At 42.5% G+C, this 12,256-nt stretch overlaps 1 protein-coding gene across 1 annotated transcript in view; it reads right to left on the reverse strand.

Annotated features, from left to right (window-relative positions):
• Positions 1–12,256, reverse strand: part of GLIS3 (GLIS family zinc finger 3) — a 478,530-nt gene that overhangs the window by 293,433 nt on the left and 172,841 nt on the right. The window lies entirely within an intron of this gene.

Below are 12,256 nucleotides of genomic sequence, written 5' to 3' on the forward strand. Positions count from 1 at the left end.
AGGCCCGGAGACCAGGAAGGAGGCTAATACAATAAATCTAATCGAGAGATGATGAGAGCTTGAATCAGAGTTGTAGCCACTTGAATGGAAATAAAGGAACAGAGCTGAAAAAATAGTGTGAAGAAAGAATTGGCAGAATCCAGTGACCAACAACAAGAGAGTTAAAATATAGTGAGTGAGGAGTCAAAGATGATGCTAAGGTTGCAGGATTCTGGGGAAGGAAGGATGGCTGTTGACAGAAATATAGACGTTAGGAGAAGTGGATTTAGGAAGGAAGATGAGTAGTCAGTTTTAGATTCGTTCAATCTAATATCTTGGTGAGAGATCCATACGGTTATGTCATGGAGCCAAGAGGTAATGAGAGACTGTATAGCAGGAGGGAGGCTGGGGATGGTGAGGTCGATTTTGGAGTCACTCTCAGAGAGGTATAAACTGAACCCATGCAAATGGATGAGCTCACCAAGAAAGTGAATGTTAGGTGGAAAGAATAGGGAAAACAGAACAGCCTTTGGGACACCACGATTTGGAACTGAGAGAGGGACAAAAGGCCAGTAAATGACACTGGGAAGGAGCATTCAGAGATGTAGGAAAATAAGGAACATAAGAACAAATAAGGAAAATAAGAACAACAATAGTATTTGTTAGTCACTTAGTATGTGCCAAACAATAAACTGAGCCCTGGGGTACAGACCTCATAATCGAGTTGGACAAAGTCCCTGGCCCACAGTCTAGGTAGGAGGCAGTGGAATTTAACACACATTTTACAGATGAGGAAACTGAGGCACAGAGAAGTTGAGGGACTTGTCCCAGGTCACACAGCAGAGAAATGGCAGAGACAGGATTAAAATCCAGGTCCTCTGACTCCCAGTCCCATACTCTTTCCAGCAGGCCATGCTGCTTCTCCAAGGAAAATTGAATCGAGAGACTGTTTCCAGGAGTAGGGAGCGATCAATGGTGTTAAAGGCAGCCGAGAGGTAAATGAAGATTAATAAAGTGTACAGTCCATTGGAGAGTGTATTCTGAGGGAAGCGAAGGGAGCGACTCAATTCTAGTTTCAAAGCTGCGTGGCTCAGTGGAAAGAGCACAGGTTTGGGAGTCAGAGGTTGTGGGTTCAAATCCCAACTCCACCACTTGTCAGCTGTGTGACTTTGGGCAAGTCACTTCACTTCTTGGTGCCTCAGTTCCCTCATCTGTAAAATGGGGATGAAGACTGTGAGCCCCATGTGGGACAACCTGATCACCTTGTGTCTACCCCAGCGCTTAGAACAGTGCTTGGTATATAGTAAGCACTTAACAAATACCATAATTATTATTAATTATTATTATTATTTACTCCAAGCCTTCAATCAATCAATCAATCAATCATATTTATTGAGCACTTACTGTGTGCAGAGCACTGTACTAAGCGCTTGGGAAGTACAAGTTGGCAACATATAGAGACAGTCCCTACCTAGCCCTACTAAAATCACATTTCCTCCAGGACACCTTCCCTGATTAATCTCTCATCTCCCTATACTATTTCCCTCTCTACTGCATCACCTCACCCCTACCCCTCTCCCCAAAGCACTTATGTACATGTCTCTCTACCTTGTTGCTTTCTCTACTTATTATTTATTTGTGTGTCTTTCACCCCACTAGAGTCTAACCTCCTTTAGGTCAGGGATTATCCCTCCTAATGCTGTTGTACTCTCCCAAGTGCTTAGTATAGTGCTCTGCACAGAATAAGCACTTAATAAATGCTACTGATTTATAGTTCACTTCACAGTTCATTCATTCATTCAATCATATTTATTGAGCGCTTACTGTGTGCAGAGCACTGTACTAAACGCTTGGGAAGTACAAGTTGGCAACATATAGAGACAGTCCCTACCCAACAGTGGGCTCACAGTCTAGAAGGGGAAGACAGACAACAAAACAAAACATATTAACAAAATAAAATAAATAGAATAGCAAATATGTACAATTAAAATAGAGTAATAAATCTGTACAAACATATATACAGGTGCTGTGGGGAGGGGAAGGAGGTAGGGCCGGGGGGAGGGGGAGGAGGGGGAAAGGAAAGAGGGGGCTCAGTCTGGGAAGGCCTCCTGGAGGAGGTGAGCTCTCAGTAGGGCTTTGAAGGGAGGAAGAGAGCTAGCTTGGCGGAAGTGCGGAGGGAGGGCATTCCAGACCAGGGGAAGGATGTGGGCCGTGGGTCAAGTGCGGGACAGGCGAGAATGAGGCACAGTGAGGAGGTTAGCGGCAGAGGAGCGAAGGGTGCGGGCTGGGCTGAAGAAGGAAAGAAGGGAGGTGAGGTAGGAGGTGGGAGAAGTGGAAATTAATGAAAGCAGCCATTTGAGCAATTCAGACAAGAGAGGTGCAGCAAGTGGGTGCTGGGATCCTGAAAAGTCTTTTTTTAGTTTGGGGGAGACATAAGCATTCTTGAAGGCAGAAAGCATAGAACCAACCGGGAGTGAGAGATTGAAGGTGGAAGCAAGGAAGGGGAGGAGAATGGGAACAGGAGTTTTTTAAGAAGTGAGAAATTAGACTGGATGACAGGGTTGCTTTTCCATCACTGAGCCAGACCAAAAGAAACAAATCAGAAGTACCAAAATGATTTTGTGCCAAATCTTGGGAGAAGGCAAAAGTTCCATGAGAACTTCAGTGACTGTGGAGCAGATATGTCTGGGAACAGATTCCTATCCTGTCACTCTCCCCAGTTCATGACTTCTGTCGTCCACATCTCAAGCTGGGCCTCTGCTGCCCCTCAACCAAGGATATTGGCAAAGGCAGTGCAACTGTTCATTCAATTATCCGGCTAGTTCACTAGTTCATTCAGACATATTTCTACTATTACTTGTTATAGCCTTGTTTTTCCTCCCACTTTCACTGTTGGTACATGATGTTTGGCTGCCTGCCTCCATTAGATTGTAAGTTCTTTCTGAGCAGGGAATGAGTGTCTTCCTTCTGCTCTCTCCCTAGTTGTTAGTGCAGCATTTTGCACTCAGTAGGCACTCAATAAATATTGCGGATTGATGATGGGGTCTAGAATACAAATGGACAGACTGGGTAGATCTTGAGAGCGGTTGGTAGAAGAAAGGAAAAGAGGATGTGGGTGCATAAGGGTGTTGAAGGCAAGTGAGGTACTTAGGAAAGTTCCCATCTTTTGAAAGGAAGTTTATCATTTCTCAATGGAAAGAGTGTGGACTTGGGAGTCAGCGGTCATGGGTTCGAATCCCGGCTCTGCCACTTGTCAGCTGTGTGACCTTGGGCAAGAAACTTAACTTCTCTGGGCCTCAGTTCCCTCATCTGTAAAATGGGGATGAAGACTGTGAGCCCCATGTGGGACAACCTGATCACTTCACATCCCCCCAGTGCTTAGAACAGTGCTTTGCACATAGTAAGCGCTTAACAAACACCATTATTATTATTATTATTATCATTTAGGACCACTTTACTGGCATGGATTAATTCAACAGTATTGACATATCTGGGAAATCTAAACTATGAAAGGACACTCTGCTGAACAGTAAAACAAATGAGGGGCAGTGCTTCCTAGTGGAAAGAGTACAGGCCTGGGAACCGGAGGATCTGGATTCTAAATCTGGCTTTGCCACGTGCCTGCTGTGTGACCCTGGGCAAGTCACTTAACTTCTCTTTTCCTCAGTTTCCTCATCTGCAAAATGGGGATTCAATATCTGTACTCCTTCCTACTTAAACTACGAGCCCCATGTAGGACAGCGGCTGTGTCAGACCTAATTAATGTGCATCTACCCCATGGCTTTGAACAGTGCTTGACACATAGTAAGGGCTTAAAATAATAATAATAATAAGAAGAAGAAGAAGAAGAAGAATGAAATAGATATGATCAGGCCATTACCAAAGTTCCTCTTGACCTCTCAACCTGGCATCTGTTCAAAAGAAGCACTATATTACCCTTCCTTTCAGGACTATATTATGACGAAAACCTTAAGCCATACTCTCTACCAAGGGAGTCCACACTAGATTTCAACCGAGGTTCAGAGCAAGGGTGTAAGATTTTTCCAGAGTGATATATAGGCTAAAGCTCAAAATGAAAACTAAATATTAATTTTAACATATTACCATAATCAAAGATGAAGAGAATTTCCTACCTTGTCATGATTTATATAGAGATTTTTTTCCCCTTCAAGGAAAAGTTCATACCATAGCACTAGCCAAGAAAATGGAGAGAGATAAGTCAAGATCTGTACTATTTTTCTTTTATTCATATTCAAATATTATAAAGCTATACCTAAAATTCAAGTGTCCAAAATTCAGTTCAAAGGAGGGTTTTGACAACCAAAATATCTGTGAGGAAATGAGTCAATTGATGATGAAATGTAAAGCTGTCTCTAATCAGCCATGATCTATGCATGAATGTGGGTTAAAGTTTTACAAAATTAATTTTGCTTTGGGGAAAATACGAGCTTTTTAAGTAGCCACCCATTCTCTCCTAGGTCCCTTATATTCCCAGGGTAACTGTTATTTTGCAAGTGGAAATTACTGATCCTTTCTGTAGTTTTCTGACCAGTGATATCACAATACTATCCTGCCAGTATTTCTCTTCTGTCTGCCTTGTTCTTATCAACAGACTAATGAAAAGGTGAAATCGTAACCAACTGCTTGATCTCATTCAAAGCAAACTTAGAGAATCCTGTAGGAACTAGCTTTGTTTGCTGAATACTCAATCTGATGGTGAGTGCTATTAAAGTTTATGCCTTTCTCTAGGGTTATTGGAATTGCATGGGAAAATGCTCTGCCTTTACCAGTTCAAACTAGGGCTTTTGAGTCCTTCTGGCTTGAATTCTAACAAAAAGTACTAATACAAAACCCTCCTAATGTAATCCGACTATCCCGGGAGATATCATTAGGCCTATGAAGAAATATGCAGACTGTCAAAGGTTTCCAATCCACCATTAATAATAATAATAATAATAATAATAATAATAATAATAATAATAATGGCATTTATTAGGTGCTTACTATGTACAAAGCATCATCATCAATCGTATTTATTGAGCGCTTACTATGTGCAGAGCACTGTACTAAGCGCTTGGGAAGTACAAATTGGCAACATATACAGTCCCCACCCAACAGTGGGCTCACAGTCTAAAAGGGGTAAACAGAGAACAAAACCAAACATACTAACAAAATAAAATGAATAGAACAGATATGTACAAGTAAAATAAATCAATAAATAAATAAATAGGGTAATAAATACGTACAAACATATATACGTATATACAGGTGCTGTGGGGAAGGGAAGGAGGTAAGATGGGGGGGATGGAGAGGGGGACGAGGGGGAGATGAGGGAAGCCACACGAAAGCAGCTGCCAGCAAAGGCTAAGAAAAAACCAGTGAGACCGCTTAAAGCGCTTCAAATACCATTATTACTATTATTATTTATTGATTGATTGATTTTACTTGTACATATCTATTCTATTTCTTTTGTTAATATGTTTGATTTTGTTGTCTGTCTCCCCCTTTCAGACTGTGAGCCCACTGTTTGGTAGGGACTGTCTCTGTATGTTGCCAACTTGGACTTCCCAAGCGCTCAGTCCAGTGCTCTGCACCCAGTAAGCGCTCAATAAATACGATTGATTGATTATTATTATCATTATTATTATTAACGCCTGCCTACTTGTTTTGTTCTGTTGTATGTCTCCCCCCTTCTGGCCTGTGAGCCCGTTGGTGGGGAGGGATTGTCTCTGTTGCCAAATTGGCCTTCCTAAGCGCTTAGTCCAGTGCTCTGCACCCAGTAAGCGCTCAATAAATACGACTGAATGAATGTATGTCTACTTGTTTTGTTGTCTGTCTTCCCCCTTCTAGGGGGAAGGGTAGTGGGTTGTGGTGGGTGGGTGGGTAGGGACCGTCTCTATATATTGCCGATTTGTCCTCTCCCAAGCGCTTAGTCCAGTGCCCTGCACACAGTAAGCGCTCAATAAATACGATTGAAATACTGTTCTAAGCGCTGGGGAAGTTACAAGGTGATCAGGTTGTCCCACGGGGGGCTCACAGTCTTAATCCCCATTTTACAGATGAGGGAATGGAGGCACAGGGAAGTTAAGTGACTTGCCCAAAGTCACACAGCTGACAAGTGGCTGAGCCGGGGTTTGAACCCATGACCTCTCACTCCAAAGCCCGGGCTCTTTCCACTGAGCCACGCTGCTTCTCTATTAGGTTTCCCTTATGCTGAGAAAACCCTAATCATGTTATATAGCATTAGTAAATACTCAGAAATAAAACTTGAAGCTCTGTACACAGTAGACACTCAATAAAAACATGACCTTTTGATATACTGAGTGTACTGATTGACTGATTGATTATTTAGTTACCTGTGAGAAGGGAGACAAAGCTAGGATTGTTCAATGTTATGGAGTTCAGGTTTATTCGCTAGGTGGAAGTCAACAGACTAATTTGTGATGTGCTACTCTATTTTCATTATCCAATAAAGGTGAATGCAAAGTCCTTGTTCTCATGTATTTGCATCCTTTCTTGACCAGCAACCTTATAGGTTGCTACAGTCTAGCCCCAATTCTGCTGAACCTTGCCATAAACCTTATCACCATGTACTTCACAGTTGCATGGAATCTCCTGCAATCATGGAGACAGGGTGGCTTTAATACAGTTTGGATTTGATTTCTCAAAAATCAACAGTAATCTGATATACAGATGGGAGAGGATTATTTCTGGAGGATGGAAGGGAAGATCCTGCTCTTGCTCAGGAAAGTAAAAAAAGAAAAAAAAGATCAGAACTTCTGCAGCTGCAGCTCTCAACAAGAGAACAGAGTTAGTGATTTAGGATTAAAGCAACTGAATCCTGGCCCCTTCTCTCCCTTTCTTTTTTTCTAATTTGCCCAATCTCTCCTTTCCTTCTCTCTCCCTTTCCTCTTCTCTTGTCCCCCAAACCTTCATCTCCTTGCTCCCTTCCCTCTGGTCCCATTCCTCACCCACTAATAGTGACCACGTTTCCAGTCACCTTAAAGCAGTGACCATCTTGTCTTTTCCCAGGTCAATCCATTCACTGAGCCAGATTTTCCCAGTATATAAATGCTGATTTTAAGCTGTAAACTATTTAGGAAACTGAATTAACCCTTTCAGGCCACCTGAGAATTCCATGGGAAATCTTTACTTCTGAGCGTTATAAGACACTCTTGCAACCGTTTCTTCTATTTGTAATTTATTTTACTGTCTGTCTTTCCCTCTAGACAGTAAGCCCTTTGAAGGCAGGGGTCATTTCTACCAACTCTATTGCACTGTACTCTCCCACACATTTAGTATAGTTCTCGGCACACAGTACGCACTCCATAAATACCATTGATTGCGTGCAGTTGCCCAGTAGGTATAATCCCACCAGGAAGTAGTTTAGACCCAGGGAAAATCAGCCTCAGTAAATGAAGAGAATGTGAAAGCTAAATATTGCCCACAACAATTTCATCACTGTCAAACAAACTCAAACATGTAAATTGTGTTTTTTAATTTAAAACATTCCTTGCAGTTACATCAATCCACATGCTGTAGCCTCAAAATTAAATGGTCATGTCACATTTCTAAAAGCAAATTGTGGTCATTTTGCTTGGCAGTAATCTGTAGCTATGCAGTCGACTGCCAGAAAATTTGATAAAGCAGCAGGAGGTAAAATACTGCAACTTTCACAGTTCTAGGAGTCTGGCTTCAAAAATGAAAGGCTGTAAACACATAATCAGGAAAAGGTTGCTTTTAGGAGGAAGATAAACACACTTTTCTATAATGCAGCTCCATGTTGATAATGATGGATGTTGTTCTTCAGAACGATAAAGCTTAGGCGTACAATTAAACCTTCACTGCAAAATAATTTACTGGATAGCTGTTCCAGGGACCCAGTAAAAGTGGTGAAAGGCAGTTAATTGTATCCCTATCTAACACTGGACACTGGGCAGCAAAAAGAATACGACGTTTCAGAAGCTATACTGGTCAATGACTTATTTGTATGCAGAATGTGCTAGGTATTTTGCAGCCTGTGGCAAGACTGGAATTTTTACCACATTCTCCTCCCACCCCATTGCATCCATTGACCTTCATCATCCCCTCCCATCCTCACTCATGAGATATCAGCATCAACCTGCTGAGAAACATATGAGAAGTTTGAGCCAGCTGCTAGGAAACATCTTTTTCCTCCAAATTTGATGTGATATAAAAACAGGTAAGCCACTGCTTGGGGTTACCTCAGACTCATATTCTACCCCAAGGATTCTTCTCATCTATCTTTGAGGAGAAAAAAAAATGTATCTGTGATGACACACCTTGACTGAAACAGTGAAAAACTAGGCGCCGGCCCAAATTAATCTGGACGGTGATGCTGCCGACTCCATCCATGCATGGCCGTGAGCGGTCTGGTAATGGCCCATGACCCTGGTTACCGCATTTTACTTTACTTTCAGAATAAAGATTTCTCTACTTCATTTCCCTTTGCAGCTTAGTGACGAGTCAACCGGGCACGCAAAGGAATCTCAGATTCACAAGACATCTGAAAAGTGCTAAAGTCCTAGTTCATTAAAATTCATTTTGCAATACAAAAATATGTTTGCAAAATTCAAGGCTGTTTCTCCCAGTCTAACTTAATTACTTCTTTTAGTAAAGCAAAATCCAGAAAACTATTTCACTCAGGGCTAATAATGACTAAAGGGCTGGACCGTGTTTCTTTGGAGACTGAATGATTTTCTGGCCTGGAATAAAGCTGAATCCACTAGCAACTTCCAAACAGAGTAAATGGAAATGCTTGTTTTGTTTTGTTTTTCCCTTTTTCCTCTTTGGCACCTTAAATGTAGAATTCTCCTGGCATGGAGTGATTTTACTGGCGGGGTAGTAATTCCTCCTTTCATTGATGTGAGCAAGCATTCCCGTAGTAGAAAAGTTAGTGGTTTCATCTGAGGAAAAATTACATTATGTGCATAATGTGGCACCCAAAAATGAAATGTTATCTTTGTATGGCCAAAGAAAACAGTTTTTTAAGTTTCTAAAATACCAGATGAGGAATGAAAAGGTGCTCAGAATAACCTGACCTCAGCTGATATCAGTTTGATTTGCTCTTGTTAACTGGGGGCAACTCCGCATATCTACCATTGAGCAAACTCAGATTACAGATATTCGAGAGGCCCTTTAAGGAAAAAAAGGCAAAGATTGCAGTTCATTTAAGTAATTTCCCCATATCTAGAGTCCTGAAGCCTATCTAATACACTGCAAGCTCTTTAAAGTCCAGTTTCCTTGCTCTGAAAAACACTTCCTATCCTGAGATCAAAAGCAAAACACATGTTCTTTTCGAAGTGTTAAATGAATTGTCTGAGATGCAGCAAATTCTTCCTGTTGCTCCAAATGTGTTGCCTTGCTTCTGCCAGCTCCATTCAGAATCTCTGCTAGGGGTGAAGTAAATGTGACACCAGTTTAGTCATGCTATTTTAAAATGTCATTAGCTGAAAAGTGAAGATGTCTTGAGGACTTAAATGGTAAAAAAAAAAAAAATGGGGAAAAAAACATGTTTTGTGTCTGCACACATACATTACCCTGAAAACTGATAATTCAGACTTCAGTGTGTTTTGAGATATCTAGATAAAGCAGGGCAAAAACCTATCCATGTGAAATATCCTAATTTAGGCTAAAGTCTATGTTGTGAACCTGAATCTATCCAGATGGCTGATCTAGATGCAGCCTAGATACTCCTCTCACCGGTGTGCCATTCGAGAGGGCCATTTGTCCTTTTTTCCTCATGGCCATCAAAACTACAACGAACCCTAAATGAAGCACTGGAATTTGAGATCTCATGAGATCCTACCCTATCTAAACACAGGGTGTCTTTACTTGCACATATTTACTATTCTATTTATTTTGTTAATGATGTGCATCTAGCTTTAATTCTATTTGTTCTGAAGACTTGACACCTGTCCACATGTTTTGTTTTGTGATCTGTCTCCCCCTTCTACACTGTGAGCCTGTTACTGGGTAGGGACCGTCTTTATATGTTGCTAACTTGTACTTCCCAAGCACTTAGTACAGTGCTCTGCACACAGTAAGTGCTCAATAAATACGATTGAATGATTTCTTAACCTTGGGTCTCACAACCTGAAAAGAAAGCACCTGGGTGCAAAGAGTAGGAATTTTACTAGCATAACTCCTAAGCAGTGAGTTCCTTTCTATGATTAGACTGTCCCACTACAATTATCATCCAGTTTCTGGAAGAAAAGGCAGATCATGTCCTTGGAAAACATAACAAATGTGCTTTTTATGGTATTAGTTAAGCAGTTAATATGTGCCAGGCACTGTATTAAGCACTGGGGTTGATACCGGCTAATCAGGATGGACATGGTCCTTCTACCACATGGGGTTAGCAGTCTTAATCTCCATTTACCATCATTATTAATGCCATCATTATTATTATTCACAGATGAGCTAACTGAGGCACAGAGAAGTGAAGTGACCTGCCTAAGGTCACACAGCAGACAAGTGGCAGAAGTGGGATTAGAGCCCATGACCTTCTGACTACTCCTTGCTGCTGCTACTTCATCCCTCAGCTCAGAAATATCCACTTCACAGTTGGTAAAACCCAGTGATTGTAACTCGTTGTTTCGCAGTGCCAGTATTCTGGAAGAAAAATGCTGCAGACCAGCCCTCCTTGAGGGGCTCTCCCACAAGAGATTTAGTACTTGGCAAATTAGTATCTGGACATGGCTCAATGAATAGAAAAGCCTGAAGCTTTCTTAGATGGAATGCTGAAACATCTGATTTCAGGGAAAAAATGACTGGGGATAAGGACTCTCCATCTCTAAAAATATCTGTGCCCACTAGCTCCCCACTGTTCGTACCCACTCCAAATGGAAAGGCTCTGAATGTGTCTGCATAAAGGGAGTATTTTGAAGAATATTCTGTCCTAGAATTGGCCAGGAAAAACTTTAACCCTAATCACTTAACATTTAGTGGTATCTGTGGCTCAGTGGAAAGAGCACGGGCTTGGGTGTCAGAGGTCATGGGTTCAAATCCCGACTCCGCCAACTGTCAGCTGTGTGACTTTGGGCAAGTCACTTCACTTCTCTGGGCCACAGTTACCTCATCTGTAAAATGGGGATTAAAACAGTGAGCCCTCCCCGCCATGGGACAACCCGATTACCTTGTAACCTCACCACCGCTTAGAACAGTGCTTTGCACATAGTAAGCGCTTAACAAATACCATCATCATTATTATTATTACTATCTGTCTGATCCCTTACACAGGCAAACATTAGAGAACTATGCATTTCACTCACTAGTCCCTTCACTGAATTCATCCCAGAAATCTGTGGGAAGCAGTGTGGTCTAGCGGATAGAGCACGGGCCTGGGCGTCAGAAGGACCTGGGTTCTAATCCAGGCTCCGCCACTTGTCTGCTGCGTGACCCGGGGCAAGTCACTTCACTTTTCTGGGCCTCAGTTACCTCATCTGTAAAATGGGAATTAAGACTGTGAGCACTGTGTGGGACAGGGACTGGGTCCAACCTGATCATCTTGTATCTACTCCAGCGCTTAGTACGGTTCCTAGCACACAGTAAGTGCTTAACAAACACCATTAAAAAAAAAATCCTGATATCATGACACCTGGCTGACTGCCAAAGAGCGTTACAGGTTTTTCCATCCCCTATACCTGTCCCCATGTGCTGTTTCCGGCCCCAGGGCACTCGGGACAGTCCCCAGATTGGAAGCATGGTGAAGTGGCCAACGTAGGGCCAGCACCCCAGACAGCAGCTGCCAGTCATGCAGTCAGTCAAACCAGCCCTTCCATGGCTCCAGCTGCCATGTAAGTACCACCTAGTGTTTTCCCACCCTACCCACCTGAATTGCAAATAAAGGTCACCGGAAAAGCCCAGTTGTACTGCTAAATAATCTACCATGACTCTAGTTAAACCGCAATTCTGGCTTGCCCCAGATTATGCCCCCTTCTGCTTTACTTACAACCCTAGAGTGGCCCGGGGTGATGCAGAGACCATCAGTGGGGGAGGTCGGGGTAAGTCTGCTGATTCTCCCAGGGACCCTGATGCTTACAGATGTGGGAATCGGTTAGGGAGAATGGTAGGGGATATCCAGTACACTGGAGCAGGTCTCCTAAGATGCAGCAGATGCAGACGTCCCATGTCTCAAGGCTCTATGCCGAGAGAGTTGTGTAGGGTCCCCATTTCCCACAGTGTAGACCTGGAGTTACCAAGTGGAGTTACCAAATTACCAAACCGAGTTACCAAGCCCTATTTCACTAGATCA

This window comes from Tachyglossus aculeatus, chromosome X4 (genome assembly GCF_015852505.1).
Source record: "Tachyglossus aculeatus isolate mTacAcu1 chromosome X4, mTacAcu1.pri, whole genome shotgun sequence".
In the NCBI taxonomy this organism is placed as follows: domain Eukaryota; kingdom Metazoa; phylum Chordata; class Mammalia; order Monotremata; family Tachyglossidae; genus Tachyglossus; species Tachyglossus aculeatus.